The sequence below is a fragment of the Chiloscyllium plagiosum genome, unplaced genomic scaffold (genome assembly GCF_037043375.1).
Source record: "Chiloscyllium plagiosum isolate Xiang-an unplaced genomic scaffold, Cpla_swu_hap1 HiC_scaffold_50, whole genome shotgun sequence".
Lineage (NCBI taxonomy): Eukaryota > Metazoa > Chordata > Chondrichthyes > Orectolobiformes > Hemiscylliidae > Chiloscyllium > Chiloscyllium plagiosum.
Window position 1 is genome coordinate 31,092,701 of NW_028270188.1, and position 25,154 is coordinate 31,117,854.

Sequence of the window (25,154 nt, forward strand, 5' to 3'; positions counted from 1 at the left end):
GAACAGACGTCCCTGTTACCAGCATCAATCACGCTATTCCCCAACTGCAGTCAGTTCTGATCTATGGTCATCGGACTCACAGTGCCAGCTGTTTTTTTTTCACTGGAGCCTGCCAAATTTGCTTAGATTCTCTGGCACTTGCTCGTCTTTATTGTTTCCGATATTTAGCATCATTCTTTAATTATTTCATGAGTAATGTTGTTATTATATGGGCTGCTAGCACCGCAGACATTTGTTGACCTCACTAAATGCCATTTACTATGAAACTATTTCTTCAGATAGGTCCAGAGCCAAGCATATTTCTGTGGGTCTGGAATCAGTCTTCAGCTAGGTTAGGTAATAATGAAAAATTTATTTACCAAATGATAGAAGTGAAAAATATTGAAAAATAGCGAAAATGTTGGCAGTCTTATGGTTGATATTCGTGCAATTGGATTTTATTTCCAGTTGCTGCCATTTGATGTTACGTACTCATGGCATCTGCGGTAGGATGTGAAACAGATTCCTTTGTGCAATAACTTGGGCCTGTGAATTGCATCTCCAGTGATATTATTACTTTGACACAGTGTCTCTATCATCTGTGGGAGATGTGAAAACGTATCTTTCGTGCAATAGTATGTCGTTGAGAATGACATCTCCAGAGATGTCACTACTCTGACACAGTGCCCGTATCAGCTGTGGGATGCTATGAAACAGTTCCTTTAGTGAAATATCATTTCCCTCTGAACTGCATCTCCAGCAACATCCTGACTCCGACACGGTGCCCCTGTGATCTGTGGGAGGATATGAAACAGTGTCTTTAATGTAATCACCTGTTCCATTTGAATTTTGTCTCCAACCACATTAAACTCTGATATAGCTTCCTTTCTACCTGTGGAAGAAGTGAAACAGTACCTTTATTTTAATAGCTTGGGACTCTGTGCAGCGTTGATACTATTCCGACAGAGTGACAGAGTCATCTATGGGCTGATGCAAAACACAAAATTTAGTGTCATAACATTTCCCTCTAAATTACATCTCCAGCGATGTTACTACTCTAACACAGTGTCCCTGTTACGTGGGAGGATGGTAAACAGTGTTTTTAGTATAATAGCCTGTTCCTTTGAATTACATCTCCAGTGACATTGCTGCTCTGACACAATGTTCCTTCATCTATAGGACGTTGCGAAACTGTATATTTCGAGTGAAAATCTGTCTGAATTACGCCTCCAGCGACATTACTACACTGACACAGTGCCACTATCGTCAGTGGGAGTATGTGAAACAGTGTCTTTAGTGGAATAAGCTTTCCCTTTTCATTTCGTCTCCAGTGACCTTATTACTCTGGCACAGTGTGTCTATCTTCTGTGAGAGGTTGTGAACCATTGTTTTTAATGTAATATCCTGCGCCTCTCTACTACATCTCCAACGAATTTACTACTCTCAGACGGTGTGCTGTCATCTGTAGGTGGGTGTGGAGCAGTGAATTTCGGATAATGATCAGGGCCTTTGAAATTTGTGTTTGGGAATGCGACCAGTCCTGCTTTCAGATGTTTGAAAGGCGTGGGCGGGGTGATATGGGCCCTTCGCAAATTTGTGATTATAAATGTCGTTTGCAATTGGAACTGATGGCAATTTTTTCCATCTTTGCCAAAGAAAGATAATGAAATTGCAAAGAAGTTCACCACAGGTGTTTGGGATTAAGAAATTAATAGTGATGGAGAAACATATCAGAAACACCAACAGTATCTAGAATGGGATTGTAGCCCAACGGAATAATCAGCAGTGCACCGAACATCCGATCGGATAATGTCGACCAAACCTAGGAAAGATAGGAAATAGCCGTGTATAAACTGCTGTCTATTATTGCAGCATTCCAATTTGCTATTCTCAGAAATGGATCCACTTCAGTAACTTCCCAGTTTATTGTTCTCAGATTCCGATCCTTTGTTGCAACATTGCAGTCTGCTGCTCTCAAATTTTGATCCATTGTTACAACATACCAAGCTTCTGTTCTCTGATTTGGATCTATTGCTGTAGCATTCCAGACTATCCCCGGAGTCTGTCTTCTCTTCTCCCTGTATCTGTAGCTGCTGATCCCTATCAGTGTCGGAGGTCATACATCTACTGTTACAATGGGAGAAAACATTTCAAGAACCCCCTTACTAATAGAAAAGGTAAAACCCCAGTGACAAAATTAGAATCCATGGAGACTGACATCAATCACAGTCACAGTGGAAACACGTCTGATTAACGCCTTGCAACATGGCACATTTATTTGACAATAAGAACTGTATTGGAATGAATGCTGACATCGCTGTCAATTGGGTAAAAATAATGACTGCAGATGCAGAAAACCAGATTCTGGATTAGTGGTGCTGGAAGAGCACAGCAGTTCAGGCAACATCCGAGGAGCAGTAAACTCGACTTTTCGGGCAAAAGCCCTTCATCAGGAAAACAGGCAGAGAGCCTAAGTGAGAGGAGGGTCGGGGTAGGGAGAATGTAGCATAGAGTACAGTAGGTGAGTGGGGGAGGGGATGAATGTGATAGTTCGGGTGGGGAGAGTGGAGTGGATAGGTGGAAAAGAAAATAGGCAGGTAGGACAAGTCAGGACAAGTCATGGGGACAGTGCTGAGCTGGAGGTTTGGCACTGGGGTGAGGTGGGGAGGGGGAAATGAGGAAACTGTTGAAGTCCACATTGATGCGATCTCTAAAGAAGGAGGCCATCTCGTTTGTTCTGTGGTGGAACTGGTCCTCTTAGAAGCAGATACGGCAGAGGCGGAGGAATGGGAATACGAGATGGCATTTTTGCAGGAGGTGGGGTGGGAAGAGATGTAATCCAGGTAGCTGTGGGAGTCGGTGGGTTTGTAAAAAATGTCGGTATCAAGTCGGTCGACATTAATGGAGATGGAGAGGTCGAGGAAGGGGAGGGAGGTGGCAGAGATGGTCCAGGTAAATTTCGGGTCAGGTTGGTGAAGTTGATGAATTGCCGAACCTCCTCGCGAGAGCACAAGGTGGCGCCAATGCAGTCATCAATGCAGCGGAGGAGGAGGTGGGGATTGGTGCCGGTGTAATAAAGGAAGATCGACTGTTCGATGTAGCCAACTAAGAGACAGACATAGCTGGGGCCCATACGGGTGCCCATGGCTACCCGTTTGGTCTGGGGGAAGTGGGAAGATTCGAAGGAGAAATTGTTAAGGGTGAGGTCCCGTTCGACCAAACGAATGAGTGTCGGTGGAAGGGTACTATTGGGGACGTCAGGAGATGAAGAAACGGAGGACGTAGAGGCCCTGGTCAGGGCGGATGAAGGTGTCGAGGGATTGGGTATCCATAGTGGAGATGAGGTGATGGGGGCCGTGCACACAGAAGTCTTGGAGGAGCTGGAGAGCGTGGGTGGTGTCCCGAAGGTATGTGGAGAGTTCCTGGACTAGGGGGGATAGGACAGTACCGAGGCAGGTAGAAATGAGTTCAGTGGGGCAGGAACATGCTGAGACAATGTGTCGGCCAGGGTGTTCAGGCTTGTGGATCTTGGGAAGGAGGTAGAACTGGGCAGTCCGGGGTTCCTGGACTTTGAGGTTGGAAGCTGTGGGTGGGAGATCTCCCGAGCTGATGAGGTTCTGTATTGTCTGGGAGATGATGGTTTGGTGATGGTGGTGGGGTCATGGTCAAGGGGGACGTAGGAAGAGGTCTCCTCGAGTTGTCGTTTGGCTTCAGCGGTGTAGAGGTCAGTACGCCAGACTACCACTGCGCCCCCTTTATTTGTTGGCTTGATGGTGAGGTCAGGATTTGAACAGAGGGATTGGAGAGCTGCGCGTTGTGAGGGTTAGAGGTTGGAGTGAGGCAGGGTGATAGACAGGTTGAGGCGGTTAATGTCCCGGCGGCAGTCGTAAATGAAGAGGTCGAGGGCGGGTAATAGGCCAGCGCGGGGTGTCCAGGTAGATGCAGAGTGTTGGAGGTGGGGGAAGGGGTCCTCAGAAGGGGGGCAAGAGTCCTGATTGTGAAAGTAAGCTCAGAAGCGGAGGCGGTGGAAGAGTTGTTCAACGTCACGGTGTGTATTAAATTCATTGATGCGTGAACGGAGGGGGATGAAGGTGAGTCCTTTGCTGAGGATTGATCGTTCGTCCTCAGTGAGGGGAAGGTATGGAGGGATGGTGAAAACTCGACAGGGCTGGGAGCTGGGATCTGGTGTGCATGTGGAACTGGGAGTTGGGGTGGAGCTAGTAACTGGAAGGGGTGTGGTGGTGGGGGAATGGGGGTGGAGTCATAAGCTGGGGTGGTGTTCCCCTCAGGGTTCTGGGAGGCGGGGTTGGTGTCAGTGGGATCTGTGGGGAGCGTGTCAGCAGAATGCAGGCGAGTGGCACTGGTGGGGGTTGAAGTGGTAGTGACCACGGGAATGGCAGGGCAGACGTCAATGAGTGTGTAACATCAGCGGTGATGTGAGGGTCGAAAGTGATGTCAAGTGTGGTGCATGTGGAATTGTGAAGGGCGGAAGTGGCTGTGGGAGTAGCCATGATGGGGACGGAAATGACATCATCAATCAGCGTGGTGATGGTAGCTGCAGCAGCCGCATGGCTAATGGCGTCCGAGATCGCAATTTCCCTTTCCACGTGATTAAAGATGCTCTCCAAGGCATCTCGTCCGCATCCCGCACCTCCGCCCTCAGACCCCACCCCTCCAACCGTAACAAGGACAGAATGCCCCTGGTGCTCACCTTCCACCCTACCAACCTTCGTATAACCCAAATCATCCGTCTACATTTCAGCCAACTCCAAAAAGATCCCACCACCAGGGATATATTTTCCTCCCCACCCATTTCTGCCTTCCGCAAAGACCGTTCCCTCCGTGACTACCTGGTCAGGTCCACACCCGCAAAATTGCAAAATCTGCGCCCACACCTCCTCCCTCACTTCCATCCAAGGCCCTAAAGGAGCCTTCCACATCCATCAAAGTTTTACCTGCACATCCACCAATATCTTTTATTGTATCCGTTGCTCCCGATGCAGTCTCCTCTACATTGGGGAGACTGGGCGCATCCAAGCAGAGCGCTTTAGGGAACATCTCCGGGACATCCGCACCAATCAACCACACTGGCCTGTGGCCCAACATTTCAAATCTCCCTCGGACTCTGCCGAGGACATGGCGGTCCTGGGCCTGCTTCACCGCCGCTCCCTCACCACCAGACACCTGGAGGAAGAACGCTTCATCTTCTGCCTCGAAACATTTCAACCCAGGGTATCAATGTGAACTTGAACAGTTTCCTCATTTCCCCTTCCCTCACCTCACCCCAGTTCCAAACCTGCAGCTCAGCACTGTCCCCATGACTTGTCCTGACTTGTCCTACCAGCCTATCTTCTTTGCCACCTATCCACTCCGCCCTCCCCCCCGATCTATCACCTTCATCCCCTCGCCCACTCACCTATTGTACTCTATGCTACTTTCTCCCCACTCCCCCAGCCCTCCTGTCACGTACCTCCTGACACTTCAGGCTCTCTGCCTGTATTCCTGATTCGGGCTTTTGCCCGAAACGTCGATTTTACTGCTCCTCGGATGCTGCCTGAACTGCTGTGCTCTTCCAGCAACACTAATCCAGATCGCGGTCAATTGGTCTAATCTTCCATTCCCACTTTCCATCGTGACGTTAGTCGGGAGGGAGAATGATGAATGTCTCTTATCGCTGGCTAGATGATTCTGCTGTGTTGTCCGTTTCCAGTGCTACAATTGCCTGAATCGCATACCACGCCCCCCCCCCCCCCCCCACCCCGAAAAAAAACAATCACGATATTGCGACTGTGCGGAGCTCTCCTTCACTGGAACAGGCACCTACCAATTGATTTACAGTGGACACATTTGTCCTGAGGAGATACAGGAAGTGTGGATTTCGCTGGACATTCATCTCGGAGTTCTAATAAGGCAAGTTTGTATCTTAAATTAAGCCAAATGTGGCATGCTGCAACAAAGCTGCACTTTTGACAAGATTATGTTATCCTTGATTTTTTTTTCAGGGAGGAACTAAACGACCCAAGATTTAAAATGTTAGAATGGTAAGTAGGGGTCCATTTGTTTATACCCAACAGATAATGCTTTCAACGCCTTAAGAAAGACTTATAATCAAGGGAGCATGGACACGTCTATAGCTGGGCATTTCATTTCAGTTCGGGAGTTCTTTGACAGAATATCACTTAAAACTGAACGCTCACGCCTCCTTCTGCGCTTCTGACTAGTGTTCTTTTTGTGTCACGTATATTCTTTGTGAAAAGGGGTTCGTTTAATGGGATTTTTGCGCGTACTTTCGAACAACATTATTACTTAAGGGTAGTCTGTCATGTTCTAAGAGGATAGTTTGTTCGGGTATACTGTTTTCAGTTCGTTGTGTTTCATTCCGTATCCTTCAGAATGATTTCTGTTTGTTTAAACCTCGGCAGTCTGACCAGCTAATTCACTCCAGGAGTAGACACTGTGCACTTACTTTCAGCAAAAAGATAAGTTACGGCAAGGGCTACCAGATTTAAAATGTTTTCAGGCGTCCGGCCTGGTCCATAATACATTGTGGGTTCTATGCAGGATTTAGGTAGCGAATGGTAGGTGTTAGTATCTTTTATTTCAGGTGTTCATTTTGTGAGTAAAAATATCGTCGAACAGCAATGAATATTTCAGTCAGCAAGAACGTTCTGGAGGTAGAAGCAGTTTTCACAAAAACCTAATAAGACCCAGCTTCTGGAATTAGGAGACAAGCTGGAATTGAATCTAATTCCGAATGTGAGGACAAATGGGAGGTTTGCAGCAGTATCTCAGCTTTTAAATTTGCTGGAAATTCTTCAGAACCTGTTGAGATGGCACAACCTCAAAGGAAAATTGAGTAGCTTGAGCTAGACCCAGAAATAAAACATTTTGAATTCCGATGAAAATCAGAAGAGAAAGCAAGAGAACGGTTTTAGCAGAAGAAATAGTAAAACAACAAATGAATTTAATTGAAGAAAAAGGAAAAAGAAAAACAGAGAGCGTTTAAGACAAAAAACGCACTCAGTTATGGAACGTGAGTTGAGAACGTCCAGAACGTTTTGAGAATTTGTGATAGCAGAACCGGACAAACTCTCAGCTCCGGGAATCTAATTTGTCCTTGTGAATGATATAGCTGATTGACCAGTTGGAGTGCCGCCTACTGTGGTTGAACAGCCAGTGGACACGCAGGAAACTGAAGCAAGGCAGGGCACTCATTCTGGAATCTTGCCTGATTGTGTTTTAACAAGGTCACAAATTCACCATTTGAAACAGGCGAGAGAGGCTTCAGATAAGGAAGCTGAAGTCGCATCAGCAGAGACTGTGATCATCTATTTGAGACAAAACAGGAAGAAACAGGTGACCATGTAACATTTTAACTCAACTAAACTAACTTAGTTACATGAGAAAGGGGACGAACATTTAAAGCACTGGTATCAAAAAGCATATACAGTGTGGCGGGGGGCGGCACTGGATGTATCTCTGGGTGTTATCATTTGAAAAATCATGTCTTAGTGAGGAAATGCAGACAATCACATATTCAACCTGATGACAAATGGGCATGTATTAATTACATTATCTTGTCAGTGTGGTATGGAAGGGGGGTGCTGTGAGTCGCGCATGTGCAACCACTTGGAGGTCATTTAGTCGTTCGGAAAACACAGGCCAAAGTACAAAGACAGTTTCACTGGCCTCGATTGCAGAAGGATGCAGTTGAATTTTGTCAGACATGCCATGCATGCCAGAGAATTGGAAAACCACTGGCGATAATAAAATCTGCACCTTTCATACCGATTCCAGTATTTGAGGATCTTTTTACAAGAATCTTAATTGATTTCTTCGGTGCCCTAACTCACACGAAAAGATTGAATCATTATTTCCTAGCCATAATACATGTATTAATTGGTTTCGAGAGGCCATCCTATTATGCACAATTGCAGCTCAAAGAATTATTGATGAATTACTCAAATTTGCAATTAGAAATGGATTATCAATAGAGAAACAGTCAGATCCAGGTTCAAACTTCACATCCCTAGTATTCAAAGTCCTTCTTGACAGCTTAGGTATAAAACAACTCAAATCTACATGCCATCCAGATTCTCATGGAGGGCTAGACAGGTGTCCTCAAACATTAAAGACGATTTTGCAGCATATTGTCAAGGCTGTCCCGTGAATTGAGATAATGGAATTCCGTTTGTACCTTTTATGATCAGAGATGCACCAAATAAATCGTCCAAATTCAGTCCATTTGAATTAGTGTTTGTACATGAATTGAGAGGAACGTTAAAATTGATAAAGGAGAAATTCGGAAGTCAGTATGCAGGGACCACAGAATTGGATATTGTGTCAAATTTTAGGGAGAGATTAAACAGAGCTGGGGAGTTTGCGAGACCGCATTTTAAACCATGACATCATGCAAATAGTAGCTAACGGGCAAGAAATCAAAAATTTGAAATTTTGTTCTCGGAATTAAGGTGATATTGTTACTTCAATTGACACGTGAACCTTTAAAACTAAGTTTTTTTGTGTACACGTTCAATTCTAAAGGAAATTGATGAGGTGAAAGTCTTGTTAGGAAACTCCACACAGAAAGAAATCTCACAGGGTGTATCATGTGAATAGGCACATACGGTATGTTGATTAGGAAGGAAAGCATTTGGAGAAGATGTTAATGATTACAACACAGAAGGAAGAACGAAGTTCAAGCAAACCTGAATTGGACATTCCCCAATTTTAATTTGACAATGAGTAAATTGTGAAAATTTGGGAAAAATGATTGAGTTCCGTTCCTGAGAAAAATCAAAGTGAGCTGAAAGAGTTATCACAAAAATATAGGTACATATGTAGAAACAAACTTGAAAGCACTCATATTATTGTTCTTGATGTCGACTTCGGTGATGCTGTTCCGATTAACCAGCATCCTTACAGGCATAACCATCTAAGGTTGTCACAGGTTCGGAAGGAGATTCAACGCATGTTCCAAGAGGAAATACTTGAAGTGACTATGTAGTGACTGGAGCTCATTCATGGTCATGCTACCAAAGCCAGATGGTGACCAAGGTTCATGTGTGTACTATGGCGAAGTCAATGCAGTTACAAAGACCGTTGCACATTCAATTTCGCGGTTGCAAGATTGTGTTGAAAGGGTAGGACAAACAACTTACATTTCTAATTTGGACTTGCTCTGAGAATACTGGCTGGTAGTTATGTCAGAAACCAAAGGCAATTTCGGCTTTCATAACGCCAAGTGGACTGTATCAGTTTGAAATTAAACTGTTTGGGATGAAAGAGTCTCAGAACACAATACAGTAATTGCCAGATTACCAAACTCTCTTGCATTGATGACGATGATTTTTCACGCCTCATGGAAGGAATATTTGCAACATTTATGAGACGAGTTCAATCGACTTCTTTGTGATAAACCTGGCCATAGCTGAATTTGTCAAAGGCCAAGTCACCTTCCCGGGCCGTGTTATTGGACACGGACAAACGGCCCCAGAGATGCGAAAACGAAGGTAATTGTGTAATTTCCCACTCCATCGTTAAAAAGAGTTGTACTAAGTCTCCTGGGATTGGGTGGATGTAATCGAATGTTTTTGTCGAACTTTAGGTATGTGTCTGCTCCACTCCCTGAGTTGCTCAAGAAAAGCAAGGATTTTCAATGTACAGGGGACTGACAAATGGCATTTGACAGTCTCAAACTGTGTTGACATCTGGCCTGGTGTTACACAAGGCCTTTCGGTGTGAGTGTGGATGCAAGTGACGTGGGTGTTGGTGGTTATTTTTGCAGAAAGACCACAAGAAGATGGAAATACCTTTCGGATATTTCTCCAGGATGTTGCACATTCATCAGCAGAAATATTAGACAGCTGAGAAAGAGACTTTGAGCTTGGGGCGAACATTAGAAAATTTCAATGTTTATATGCACCAGCAACGCATCTGAGACATTGTTATACATTATTCATAACTCATTAAATCTTGTGGAGGAATTGAAAGACAAAAATGTAAGATTGTTTCGGTGGAACCTGTTGTATCCGCCATTCAATTTGATAACTGTGTAAGCGGCAGGTCGTGAAAAAGTGTTTGCTGTCCCACAGTCGAGACGTGAATGAGTGCTTAAGGCGGTGGGAGTGGTGGGAGTACGACAGTCTAAATCCGAAGTTCGTTGTACATATTTGCATATTTACAGTCAGTGAATATACGTGTGTTTTAGAGTACTAACCAAACATTGGGCGGTTTTGACGAATGAAGCGTTCTTTGGATATTGATGGTCAATTTTTTAGGGGGGTGGGGAGTGTCGAAAATCTGGGCCTTTTACAATGTTATGATGTCCTTGAATTTTTCAGAGATTTCCAAACCAACCCAAGTATCCAGCACGTCTGAAGTTTGAATGGATCATTGGGGCCCTTTTGTTTATACCTAGCAAATAATGTTTCATGCAAATGACTTAAAAATAAACTGGTACAACCAAGCGAGTGTGGCCAGCACTCTGAGTGTGCAGGTCATTTCAGTTCGGGGTTTAGTTGAGTCAGGGTCACAGTTGAAACTGGATGCTTTTCCCCTCCTTCTGTCATTTTGACATCGTCACCTGTAATTTTTTGCCATTTTTTTCTTTGTACTCAGTGGTTTGTTTTTTGGAAATGTTGTAAATAGTTTGGAACAGCATCGTTAAGTCTCTATAGCCTGTCAAGTTCGGATAGGATAAGTTATCCGGTATTGTATTTTGTGTTCTTTGTGTTTCATTCCATAATTTTGTAAATAAGTTCCGATTGCTTAAAACTCGGCAGTCGGACCAGCTAATTCGCTCTGGGGATATCCATGATACACTTACCTAAAACAAATGGCGAAATTATGGTCTGAGCTATTAGCTTTAAAATGTATGCAGGGGTCGGGCCTGCTCCATTACAACGTACTATAACCATCTTTATTAAAATTCAAGGATTAATGAGTCAGGAATATAATGAATATGATATTGGCTAGCAGACAGAAAGGACGAGGCACAACTTCTTATATAAGACTGAACTGTTTGGTTTTCATAAACTAAAATAAAACATTTGCAGTGAAAAAAAGAAACATTTTAAAACGTATACAGATATTACTAATATTATTATATTCCACCTTGCTTAAAAAAAAAACATTAGTTTGAAAATAATCATGAATTATTTTTGGATATTTTGCTTGTTTTTGCATGTTAATAAAACAAAATAGAAAACTAATCTTTTATAAATAGACTATAATAAATGTATTAACTGCAGTAAAACTATAATTAATATTTAACTATGTCTGCCATTCCAGGAGCAGCTGTAGGATCCATGCTGCTCTGAGAAGTTTTTTTTTCAAACTTTGCTTTCCAATACGAGCAACAGTGTGCATATGTTCAAATAATTTGCCTCCAATTCTAGTTATGCATGACGATATGATTTGATCTGCTGACATGTATCTATAATCTAGAATTAAAGAGAATCTTTATCCTCGTCACGCTGGCTCTTACAAACAAAATGAGGTACTGAAATGGCAAGGTTATGGAAACCTGAATGACAGGTAAAATCGTGAGACTAGCAAAGAGGCAACAGAAGTGTTCATATGCTCGAGGCAACTGAAGACAAACAAAGCTTTGGAAAAATATCGCAAATGTAGGACCAATCTGAAACAAAGGATTTTGGAGGTTAAAAGGGGTCATGAAATAAGTTCTGCAAGCAGGGTTAAGGAAACCCTTCTCCATTTTTTAAATTCATATATAAGGAAGGAGAAAGAGGTTAATCAGAGAAAGGGTTAGCCCATTAAAGACAAAGGAGGAAAGTTATGCGTGGAGTCAGAGAAAACCAGTGAGATTATTAACGACTACTTTACATCTGTATTTATCGAGGAGAACGGTATGACGGATGCTGACGGGAGGGATAGATGTTTGATTACTCTCGATCAGAACGGAATAAGCAGGGAGGAAGTGGTGCATATTCTGAAAGGCATGTAAATGGTAACGTCCCCAGATCCGAATGGGATGTATCACAGCGTTCTGAGGGATGCAAGACAGGAAATAGCTGGGGTCTTACCAGATATCTTTGCAGCATCCTTGAAGATGGGTGGGGATACGGAAGACTGGAAATATTTTAGTTTTGTACCCATGTTGAAGAATGCTAGCAGGGATAATCCAGGTAATTACAGACCAGTGATCCTGACGTCAGTGGTAGTGAAGCTGCTGAAGAAGATAGTGACGGATAGGATATATTCCCACTTGGAATAAAAGGTGTTAGCATTGACAGGTAACATGCTTTAGTGCTGGAAAAGTCACATCTTCCCAACTTCAAAGAATTCTTTAAGGAAGTGACAAAGTCGGTGAATGAGGGAAGCGCCCTGGATGTCATTTCCATGGGTCTGAAGAAAACATTTTGATTGGATTCCTCATGGTAAGCTGATGGAGAAGATGAAGTCGCATGGGGTGCACGGTGTACTGTTGTGGGAGAATCACTCAATATTTCAACAAATACCCCAGGACACACGGGATATCCTTCAAAAAAAATAAACTTTAATCTTGTGAAATCAAAGCTGTGATAGCTATAAAATCGCTTCACTGTCTGCCCACGCGCCTTTTGTTTTGCTGCACTTGAGACAGTTGTTTTTCCTGTGCTTATCTGATAGATCCTGCGCATGCATTGCAACACTAACTTAGCCTTATAAATGCCAAATTAACATCCATGCATTTACCCCTTTGAGATCAAAAGCTCTCATGCAGAGAAAGAATAAAAGGAAATTGGACGCACAAAGACCAAATCCATTCGCATCGTCGCAAAACCGGTCAAGAACAATTTCCAGGGAGTAGATTTCAAAGGAACCTTCCTCTGCAACTAGAAGCACAGATCAAAAACTTGTCCCATAATTACTGGCATAGTAAAAAAGACCCAAAGACCCCGCATAATCTACATGCGCTTGAAGCACATGCAAGTCAGGTGTCTCCACCGGAAGAAGACTTCAGCACTGCACCAGATTTCAGATCATTGTGGTCAAACAGTGGATCCACACTGGAAGACGGGCCGGGCCAGAGTCCACTGGAACAACAGAGAATTGTCGCGCAGTAAGACACACTGAAAAGATTTAAATAGAAATATAAGACATCAAAAGACAAATGCAACAACAAGCACCAGGACACCCGCAACAACCCCTGTCTTAATGAACTAAATCCCCATCCACCCAAAATACTATTCAACAAAACTAAACACCCGATGGGCGGACCCCGCCTCCTCCTTCAGCTCCTTCCATAAATTCCACAACCTCCCCATAGCCCGTGTAAAGTATCCCTCTGGGCTATGAATGTCCCCAAAACTGTACACAGAGCGCACCTTTCTCAGCCAACAACCAGCTGAAGGACTGCCTTGTCTGCCACGCCATCCGACTGCGCAACTAACGCAGAAAGGTCATCATTAAAGCAATAAATAAATCTCGGATGATTGTAATAGATATAATTTACCACTCAGCATTCTTGATAATACCAATGACAGGGATAAGTGACTCCCAGCCCACGGATATCTCATTCCTGACCTTGAACACATTGTGAGTCCGTGGTTGCTGATCAAAACTGTCCATTGGCACCACAGAATCAGGGACACTCTTCCGTTTCGGTCGATGAAATGTCAGCGGGGATAGAACATCAAACTAATCTCGTGGCGAAGTAACAATCTTGTGGAGTAGCATCACATGGGTGCCATCCCAAAGAAAGGGAAGCATCGGACACAGCCCAAATTTCGAGGTCACACAATTATCAGGTATCGGCCAAGGGAACAAACTGAGAGTTCTTGATGAGCTCATCATGTATCACACGGCCACGAAAAGATGCCGCAGTCACAATACCAAAACGTATGCAGACAAGTACCCCCAAAACAACTCACGGAAGCATTCATTCTGAGGTCTGGAATTCTTAATTAAGTACCCTCTTTTGGCCATTAAGATATTAAACCCTCATTTCTTTATTCACATTTTTCAGGTTTTTATTATGATATCCTTTCTTTCTACTGGTAATGTCTTACGCAGTATTTCAACTTTGTTCATCCTGACATATATTACAGTCCAACTGATCTATTTCTTCCATTCTCACAATTCACTCCCTTATGCCTCACATATCCGGCAGCAAATCGTCCATTATTGTGAATATTCCATAACTCTACAAATCACAGTCATCCCTCATCAGTTCATCAGTCCCTAAACATTCTTAGTTTCAACTAATTAATAAAGGCATTCTATTCTCGTTCGTTCTACCTATACTAATCCAGGGTTAAATTTGCAGATTACATAATACTGATGATTCTTTGAAAAAGCTTTTAAGGAAAACTCGATCTTGAATTCCAACAGTGCAAAACAAGATCAAAACACTCCCGTATCTCGAGTTCTGGGGAACAAGACATAACCATTTAACCAACCAGAAATTGTGGACAAAAACCAGACCACAATGGTTATACTCGAGAGTCCCTCTTTCTCAAACACACACACACACACACACACACACACACACACACACACACACACACACACACACACACACACACACACACACACACACACACACACACACACACACACACACACACACACACACACACACACACACACACACACACATACAGTCATTCTGCAAGCCAGAGCTTCTCTCTCTCTGTCTCTTACACAGATAACATATCTGTCTTAGCAGATCCTTTGTTCATGTGTAGTATTACATCGGTCTGATTATCATCCAGACTTTTGACGGTTCAGCCACCTGGTATTCCTTTATTTTTCTTCTTTATTTACCGTTACTATTTCAGGGTGAAACCAACAGAACTTATATTCACGACGTGAAATTTTGTCTCAATCTCTCTTTTCTATACGTAATCACCCCCTCCCCGCACAGTTTTGCTGAACATCCACATTCTTTAAATGACCATTCACCCTTCCATTCGTTGAATCAGACAGGCCTATCGCAGCTTTCTTTCACTTCTTCGATTCTGCATACCTCCCTTATTTGACAGAATATCGTCAAATTAGCAGCAAAACGTTAGCCCTTCTTTTGTGTGTAGCCAGCACTTTTACTCTGTCTTTCTCAGGCGAGCGTTTGGCACAAATGTAAGTGCCTTGCAGCTGCAGCATCTTTACAGAAGGGAATGTTTCTCCCAGTCCCATCTGGCATGCCAGCTTTGTTGTCGTCGAATCACTCAATATTTTCCAAAAATTACCTGGAGAAATTTTAATTTGCGAAGAAAAACTCTGTCAGCTAATGGCTGCGTGATTGCCCAACAAGCCTTTGTTCCACTGCAGTTGATACATTTGTTGTTTCCTGGCCTATTGGATGACATTAGCATAACAAATCATATTGGCTCCATTACGTCTAAATTAGTCATCGTCTGCCAGACTGGTTCCCTACATTACACGTAACCTATCACATTGTCCTACCATCACCTTCAGCAGTGCCTTATCTAGCAGTGAATTAACTAGCCTATCACAGTGCACGACCTTTATCTGTGACTGGCGCCCTGTGATACGATCCCGGGTAGGCATTACATCACTATGTTAACTACATAACTGCCAGATTAACTTTCATAATATTACCTGAGTCGGCTTTTCGAAAACTTCAAGCAAGCATGGAAGACTTTGACATATCATTAACTGATGTGGCATGTGAATTAAATAATAAGTTAGAAACGTTTGCTTGGTCCAAGGAAGAACGTATCGTTGTGGTGGGTTGTTTCTGACTTGAGTTATGTAACAAGTGGTAATCTGCAAGGAGTGATGGGACTTCTGCTGTATATGTTAGTGTGCTTGTGTGGGTATGAAGGTAGATATAGAAATGGCAGATGGAACGTCATCTGTGCAAGTGGCAGCAGACGCACTTCAGGACGTTGATGCAAGAAGACAGTATGAAAAAATAGTATGACTCAGAGGACTATTGACACAGGACGGGCCTTTGTTGGAAGTCCGTAGCTCCTTGAAAGTGATTTTATCATCGCATAAGAAGGTAACAAAGGCGAAGAACATGCTTACCTTCATCAGGTTGGGTCACTGACTATAAAACTTGGTAAGTCATGCTGCAGCTCCATAATACTTCAGGAAATTTGGAAACTGTTGCAATGAGTACAGTTGTAGTCACCACAGCAGAACAACGATCTGGTTGCTTACAAGCGGGTGCAATTGAAATTTCTTGGTCGTTTCTTGGAACGTAATATAATATCTGAAAAGAGAAGTTTTAGGAATTTGGATTACCTTCGCTTGGAGTCGGAAGCTGACTGGAGAACTGACAACAGCCCCTACAATTATGAGAGACATCCATCGGGTGGACAATCACAATCTCTTGCTCGAGACTGGAAGTGTCAAATGCAATGTTTAAGGTGGAATGTGACACGCTTATAGGAAATGTGAGAGAATAGAGTTCTTTTTCAACACAGCGGTTGGTAGGGGGCGTGGACCTAGCTTCTAGGGGAGAGGTAGCAGCAGATATGGTCTCAGAATTTAAGGAGTATATCGGCAGACGCTTGAACAGTCGGTGGCGAGCGTGGACGTGAACGTAGAGGGGAATGGGCAATGTTCAAGACTTTGTGATTAATTTGAACTGCACCATTGACGGCACGAACACGATGGATGAAGCACCCTGTCTCTGCATTTAATATTGTGTGTTCTGGAATACTGGAGGGTCGTGTTGTGAGGTATAAAGTACCGAAGTGGATACTTGTCATATGTGATCCATCAAATTATTTACAAATGGAGGGAGACTGATGGAGAGAGGCACTACACACATTGAAGGACAGAGAGGTGCACTGACAGAGGGAAAAACAGAGAGGGAGAGAGAGAGAGTGGGTACTGACAGATAGATGGAGAGTCAAGCAGCAACATACATGAAGGGAAGAGAAGACTTTCATGCAAATATTCTGCTGTCACAGAAAAGGGTGAGAAGGAATAAGGCTAAGACTAGAAAAGGGCAGAATTGAAGAATTGAAAATGCATGTTACGTGTGATAGAGGGACAGAGTTTTAAGAACGATGTAGCAAGGTTGTGCTATAGGAGCAGCCTCCTTTCCAATAGGGAGGGCTTTCCAGGAGATAAACTCGATCACACTGCAGGAACCATGATATAATTCGAAGGCAGGATTATCCCCCGCTGATGAAATCACTTCCAAGGCGACACGCAGCGCCACTTCCTGCCCAGATGTTGCTGGCCCCTAAGGCACTTCCACCCTCAGTGAAGTAAATCAACGCAGCCACCGCTGAAGGCACCACGAACGGCATGTGTAAGGGCACTTTCGTTGCCTAAGATGCCACTGAACGCAGCACTTCCGCCCTCCAATGAACATGGTTATTCACACTTCGTTTGATGATGTCTCAAAAATGCCATGATCTCATTGGCTACCGAGACAGTCTCTGCCACAACTCCCAACTCTAACTCTGCACCAGGTCCTTAGTTGCAGCCTTGATGAGTCCTTTTTTAAACCATCCCTCACATCACCCCCTTACTGAGCATGAACGTTCAGTCCTCAGTAAATTTCTGACCTTCATTGCACTACGTGCCGGGATACAAAAATTCAAAAGGTGTTGCAACATCCCATTTTCTTCTTCTGCTTCTGACCACGCCCTTACTTTGTCCATCTAACCTCCGACGATCCCTTCTGCGACCTTCAAAATACTGTATCTGCTGGATACACTGTGCTGGTTTGTTGCCCGTCCCAGACCGCATCACCACAAACTGCCGCCATCACTATGGTCACCTCAACTTGTCCACCCCTTTAACGCATTCCGAACTCTCACTCTCACAATGCTCAGTTCTCAGTTATCACTTCTCATTTATTTACTTAATACCGGAAATGAGGAAGAAAAGCACGAGATCTATTTGAATAGCCGAAGTCAGGTGCAGTGAAGTCAGGAAGAGATTAAATGTTTTATAAATCAGACTATTCGACAGTATCAAAGCACACTTTCAGCGGGACAGGAAAAGGATTAAACTGAGGTTAACCGAACGAGACAAAATATACTTGGAGCAGAGTCAAAGTCGCAAATAACATTTCTAGGATGACTTTTTTTTATCGTTTTTCGCCATTTCTATTATGGACGATGATATTTTTCTCTCTATTTCTGTCCAATTTGCTTTGATAAAAAAAACTTATCATTTATTTACTCAGTACCGTAATTTAATTTTTAAAAATGCACGGGATCCACCTGAATTGCCGAAGTAAAATGCAGTGAAGTATGCAACTGGCAAAATGTTTTGTCAATCAGATTATCAAATGGTACAAGTTCGGATTTGTGTGATTTTTAACTTTGAAACGAACATTGGGTTTCTCGAGAGAGTATGAAACGCAAGTGAAGACTGCTTGACTGAATTAGGTAGTTCGAAATACTTGAAGCAAAAATGGAAATGTTCTATTAATAGTTCATGTTTTGAATAGTATAATATGTAGTATTTTATCACTCATTTTAACAACTGCATCGGGTCAGTTAACAATGAGGCACATTGCAGGAGTCACACTTGGTCCATCCTGAACATGACCCTCCCCTGCCTTAACATCTCCGTTTCTATCTCGGGTGCAATCTCCAGGCGGATGAGTATAAGAAAACCCACAGACTCTCCTCGCTACCTGACTGACAAATTTTCCCTGCCAATAACCGTCAAACAGTCCACAACATTCACGCAATTCTTCAGCCGAAACCGCATCTGCGTGGATGAGGAGACATTCCACTCTCAAACATCATAGATGTCCATCCATTTTGGTAAATATGTTGCTCTCTCCTGTCATCCAGAGAGCACACAGGCGCACCTCCTCCATTCCCCATTGCATTGCTCTCAAAACCCCTTTACACACAGTAAAGATAAGTTCAACCTTGTGCTCACCCAACAGCTGACAAGTCTCTATATTCAACCAATCATTCTTAAACCCTTCTGACAACTCTAATTAGACCACAACATTAAGAATACCTTTGCTTCACCACCTCTCCTGAGTATGTTAAGTATCGTTCCATTCCTCAAATGTTTGTGGACACTGCCCTGTAAACACTCCTGAACCCAAAGGTACCTTCCCATACGACTGAAAGGCATGCAAAACGTATTGGCGCCCACCACTCACTCACCTCCATCCCGGGCCACAAATAACCTTTCCAGGTGAAACTGATGTTCACCTGCCCCTCCTGCAAACTAGTTTACTGTATCCAGTGGTCCCGATGTGGTCTACTCGTCATCAATGAGAGCAAGCGTAAATTGAGTACACGTTTCACTCAGCATCTCAGCCTGGCCTGCTGGAGCCGACCTGACCTCCTAGTCGTTGTCTGTTGCAATTCCCTTTCCTACTCATTTTCCAACATGACCATCCTTAGCCTCTTTCTTTGTCACAGCGAAACTGATTGCAGGTTGTGGGAAATGGCACTTCATCCTCTGCTTGTTGACAATGTAGCCCGGACACGCAGCATTGAGTTCTCGAAATTCAAATAGCTTCCTTTCCTATCCCCTAGCAGCATTCCCAGCCCCTCCCCCTCTCCCTACCTTCCATTCCTCTAATCAAGCATTTCCTCCAGAAATAAACAAATGTATTGTTCCAATCAACCAACCATGCCGTGCCGTCTATTTTATTTCACCTGTCCTGAACACAACACACTGCCATCCTCAACCACTACCCCGCTTAATCTGCGGATCCATTTGCACCCAGCCCAATGACTGAAGGAAGGTTACACCCGAAACTTTGATATCTTCACCTCCTGATGCTACCTGACTTCCTTTCTTTTCAAAGCATCCTGCTTGTCTGCCTTGGATTTCAGCATCTGTCGTTTGTTTGTCTCTTCTGATGTCGCACGTAGGCCGACTGATTTCCTCCATGAAATGAAACAAGGGAGAAAATTTGCCAATTATGCGAGTCTATTTAATCATTAAATTCAAATGTAAATATAATGAATGGATTAGAATCGATGTCCGTACAGAGACGCTGAGATTACGATATCTGTGGTGCTCCCACAATTCTGCCACATTAGCTTATATTTCAACGCAATCAAAGCTCGGTGACCTGATGGCTAAGCTGTGAGCACTGCTACCTCACAGTACCAGAGAACCACGTTCAATTGCAGCCTCGGGCGACAGCCTGTGTGGAGGTTGCACGTGAGTGTTTTTCCTCCCACATTCTGAAGATGTGCACGTCAGGTGAATTGGCCAAGCGAAATTGTCCATAGTGTTCAGGGATGTGTAATTCAGGTGCATTCCTGAGGCGAAATTCAGAGTAATCGGGCCAGTGGTTGGATCTGAATGGGGTACTCCTTGAAGGATCAATGTGGAATTGTTGGGCCAAGTGGCCTGTTTCCACACTGTAGGGATTCCATTGAAAACAATAATAGAAAGAATAATTCTCCCTGTGTGAGCGCGTTTCCTCCGGGAGCTCCGGTTTCCTCATTAATCCAATGATATACTGGTAAACTGAATTGGAAATGATAAATTGCACATAGTTTAAGGGTATGTAGGTTAGTTAAAAAGTCAGGAGTAAACCTAGAGTAATAGAGAAGGGAACTGGTTACTCTTCGGAGGGTCGGTGTGGACGTTTTGGCTAAATGGCCTGTTTCCACACTGTCGGCAATCTGTGAAGGATTACAGTGCAGCCGTGCTTCTTTAACTAAACTAACAGTAAATGGTTCAAGAGCCGTATCAATCATTAATCGCTCTGGCCTTTGATGTTAGTGACAGGTAAGCGAAGGGTGCAAACCACGTTTATTAATTCCACACGGCCGATTTTTATAGAATTAAATTGCTTTGCAGCCCACCAGACTCGTGCTGTTTTCAGTTTCTGGAGGAAAGACCTTTTTCTTTTCAGTTTCAAATACTGTGTTATGAAGAATTGATCCGACATTGGACACAAATGCGGTTTAGATTTTGGAATGGTAATAGGTTTATGGAAGAGACTGTCATACTGAAAGGAACATAGTTGTAGCAAGTAAGGCCAAATTGCAATATCACTCAATAAGACAGGATTCTGTCAAGAAACAAAAAAAAAACACAGCTTCTCCCGTGAATTACTGTGCATGGTCTGTTAGTTTCACAGCTTCTCCATCAATCTCAATACCTTTTCATGTCTTTCTAGCCCTCGAAATTACTCTCCATCCCTCGCTGTCACTCTCTCACAGACACTCCCAATTGCAATTTTGCGTCTGCATCTCAACTCTGTAAAACACAGTCTCCTCTCAAACCAGCAGTTGCTTCTTCCTGTGTCTTTCTTCACTCTGTCTGTGTGATTTCTTCATCCATGATCTCTCCTAATTTGTTACTGATCATGCTCGCTCCACCCAGATCCATACCTGTACTGACTTCTTCCTGACCAATTTCTATGCCTCCAAGTGCTCGACGTTATTCTCTTTCTAACTTACATTAATCTCTCATCTTTGTTTCACCTTATTTGAAATCTTACGCCAATCTGTTTCAGGCTTAGTTATGAAAAATATTATACAAGCTCAGACTGATCGTCAATATTGTCAAATCCTAATACACATAAGCCTCTGATTAGGGTGAGACGATTTCCAGCTTACTCTGCATAATTTTGGGACGGGAAAGCACAGATTTCTTCCTGAAAGTATGTATATTAAACTCTTTTTGTTGTCACAGTGTCTCAGTGGTTAGCACAGCAGCTTCACTGTGCCAGACACGTCGGTTTAATTTCATCCTCAGGCGACCACGCGAAGTTAGTACATTCTCCATGTGTCTGCACGGATTTCCTGTGTGAGCACCGATTTCCTCCCACAGTGCAAGGACGTTGACAGAACGTGGGTTACACTTGGCAAATAGCCCATAATATCCAGAGATGTGCAGTGTCGATGTATCAGCCGTGTGAAATCCGTGTTCCAGGTTTTGGGTAGCTAGGTTGGATATTTTTGAAGGATTGGTGTTGATTCCGTGGACCGAATGGTCTGCTTCCACACGAAAGATATTTGATCATTCTTATTCTGATCACCAGGCTCACAAGTAAAATGTCGAAAGAATTGCTGATTCCCCGCTCCCTGACACTTGACCAGAAGTCATTTCTAAACACAAACATTCAAGGAAAATCACATTTCGTTAACCCTTTGAAGATACAACCAATATTACATAAGTTGATCATTTTTCCCTTGGAGCATTCTTTGCTATTCGATAATTTCATAACTCACACACGTTTATCCTCATCTCGACCTTCCTGAATATTTCTGAATATCTCTGCTTTTCTTTCACTTCATTGGTCATCAAGAAACTATCTCTGCCTTCATCATTTCTTCTCATAAAAAGAATCATTTATTATTTGATGCCAGAATTCTGAAGACTCACAACCACTCCCGAGAGAACAAGAACGATCACATTTTTGAAAGAAGTATGTCCCTTTTGTTAAACTAGGACTCAATGCTAGAAATTAACAAAGCAAACACGTTGCTGAAACAACATAATCTAAAGTAATCTAACATTGTGGACAAAGTAACTCACTTTGCTCAATTGTTCTGGACAACTAGGAGTTGTGAAATAAATCAATTAGAACTGCGGACAGGAACATCCAGAGCTCACAGCGATGTTCAAGGTCAGCAATTAAAAAGGAGCGCACCGGGGACCCGAACAGTTGCCAGATTCGAATAGCGAGTGCGTTCTAACTCACCAATTATTGCATGTTCTATTTCTTGGATAAGCAGCTGTTTTAAATAGACTGGAAGAGATAGTTTAACAGGATCCTCTGAACTGATCCATTCAAGTGGGCCCTGGAATGCTATTAAAATACATCCTCACTAACTTGGCTGTGTTTCTCATCATTGAATTTCGTTGCACTTACTTGACCAAAAACATGACATCAGCTGCAATGATACTGTTTTCGAAAACATGTTATAACTGCTCAAGAACTAAAAACAAAAATTGATGAGAAAACTTCCAGACCAAAGCACGCATAGCAGAGTTCGTTAAGGAGTGATCCCTCAATAATGATGGGTCGCTTCATGGGACCAACTTATCTCAATGACGTTTCTGATGAAGAGTCACTGGACTCGATACTTTGCCTCTGCTTTGTCTCCATAGATGGTGCCAGAATTGCCGAGTTTCTCTAAAAGATTTTGTTTAATTTTTTAGATTTTACAGACAGTACACATCTTTTGTACTTTAAAAAAAAGGTTACTGTTGTAGTTGCCAAAAGTAGAGAAGTCACTCACAGAGTGAGACCGATTCCATTGTCTTCCTGCATTTTCTCATTCTGATTTTCAATCTTTCCTCTGATGCATATTTGATTAAATTGAAACTTCAGAATCTAGTCCAGTGATAGCTGTGGGAATTATAACGAACTGGACAAGCTCCGTTCAAAACTTATCAAGAAGATACCCTCGACCCTGACCTGTATTAATTTAAAGGCATGCAAAAAGTGTAGTGTATGATTTCTTCAAGCTACTTGGCTTTAAGCAAAATACACATTTTTCTTTTTTTAAAAAAAGTTAACATACAAAAAAGAATGTAAAATTGACATCAGCTCCAATCCATGAAAAGGTTGACCAAACATATATTTTGTTCAACTACAAATCACCAACTGTTAAAATGCAGCAGCATCACCAAACACCATGAGTTCTGAAAAGTGTAACTGGACACGCAACTTTAACTCTGGTTACACTCCAGAGATGCTACCAAACCTGCTGTGTTTTCCAGCATTTGTTGTTTTTGTTTCCATAAGCACAGATTCTTCTTTTTAACCGGTTATCTTCAGTCATGGAGAAAGGAAAAAATGCAAAAAAAGAAAAACTCTACAACAGCAGAGAGAGTACGCGGTTTTTTTTTTCACCAAAACGGACATATCTGTGTCAATCTGCTTCAATCTTTCTCCAATACCTCCCCACCCACCCCCCAACCTAAACTGCTGGGACAACTAAAAACCTGTGTCGCCGTGAGCCTGAGTCCATCCACATGTGCAGCTTTTGTTTAATTCAACAAAACACAACAATTCCAGGAGCTCAATGCTGTTTAGCCACTGTTTCTGAAGCAGACATTGCAACATTCTGGCAAAATAATTTTCGCAAGGGAACCAGTACATACTGATTAGATTAGATTCCCGACCGTATGGAAACAGGACCTTCGGTCCAACTAGTCCACACCAATCGTCCAAATAATAACCCAACCAGACCCATTCTTCTTCCATATCATTACACCTGACTAACGCACCTAACACAGTGATCAATTTAGCAAGGCCCAACTCAGCTGACCACCACATCTTTGTACTGTAGGAGGAACTGAAATACTCAGCAAAACCCCAGCAGACACGGAGAGAATGTGCATTCTCCACAAAGACAGTTGCCCGAGGATGGAATCCAACTATCAGCAAAGCATAATCAACAAAACTTACTAGTTGGAAAGCTTCCTCAATAATGCTCAAGAAGTCTGATGGCATCCCTGGCAAAGTAGCTGTAGTCTTTGGCAACACTTAAAATTCCTCTTCCTCGAACGCCAGCGCACATGTCGCAGCCGTGCATAGGTTAGAGAATAATCAATACTGTTTAGGCAGCGCCTTCCAAACTTATACTCTCTATTGTATACAAGAGCAAGGACAGTTGATATTTCAGAACATTATCATCAGGATCCGCACTAAGCCATTCATCAATCACATTTGCCGAAACAAATCTGTTCCATCACCATCAATGAATGGAGCGATGCTACGGCTTTGACAGGTGCATTTTATGCTGTCTTTTTTTCTGAAAGAAATGGAAGTTGAGACAGAATTGGCGAGATCACTACCTGAAGCCTACAAAATCAAAACGTTTATGACACCTTGTATTTATTTTGATGCAAAAGAAGAAGCCAGATTTGTGAGATATCCCACAAAATCAGTTTTAATTTCAGCTTTCTGTAGCTGTTGTGGTTGTGCAAGCGACAAATCTCTCTCTCCCTCTCTCTTTCTCTCTCTCTCTGTCTGTCTCTCCCCCCACCCATATCTCTCTCTGCCTTACTGTTTGTTCCACTTAAAAGTTGAGTTTCTCTTCCTGCTGCGACAATTGCAAGTGAGGCAATCAATGCAACTGAAATAGCTTTTATCCACGTGTATGATTATGAGGTATTTCTATAATTGAATAGCTAATGGTAATTGTTTTGTAGGGATTAAAACAAGGTCGGCACAGTGGTTAGCACAGGGCCAGAGACCCGGGTTCAATTCCCGCCTCTGGCGACTGTCTGTGTGGAGTTTGCACGTTCTCCCCGTGTCTGCGTGGGTTTCCTCCGGGTGC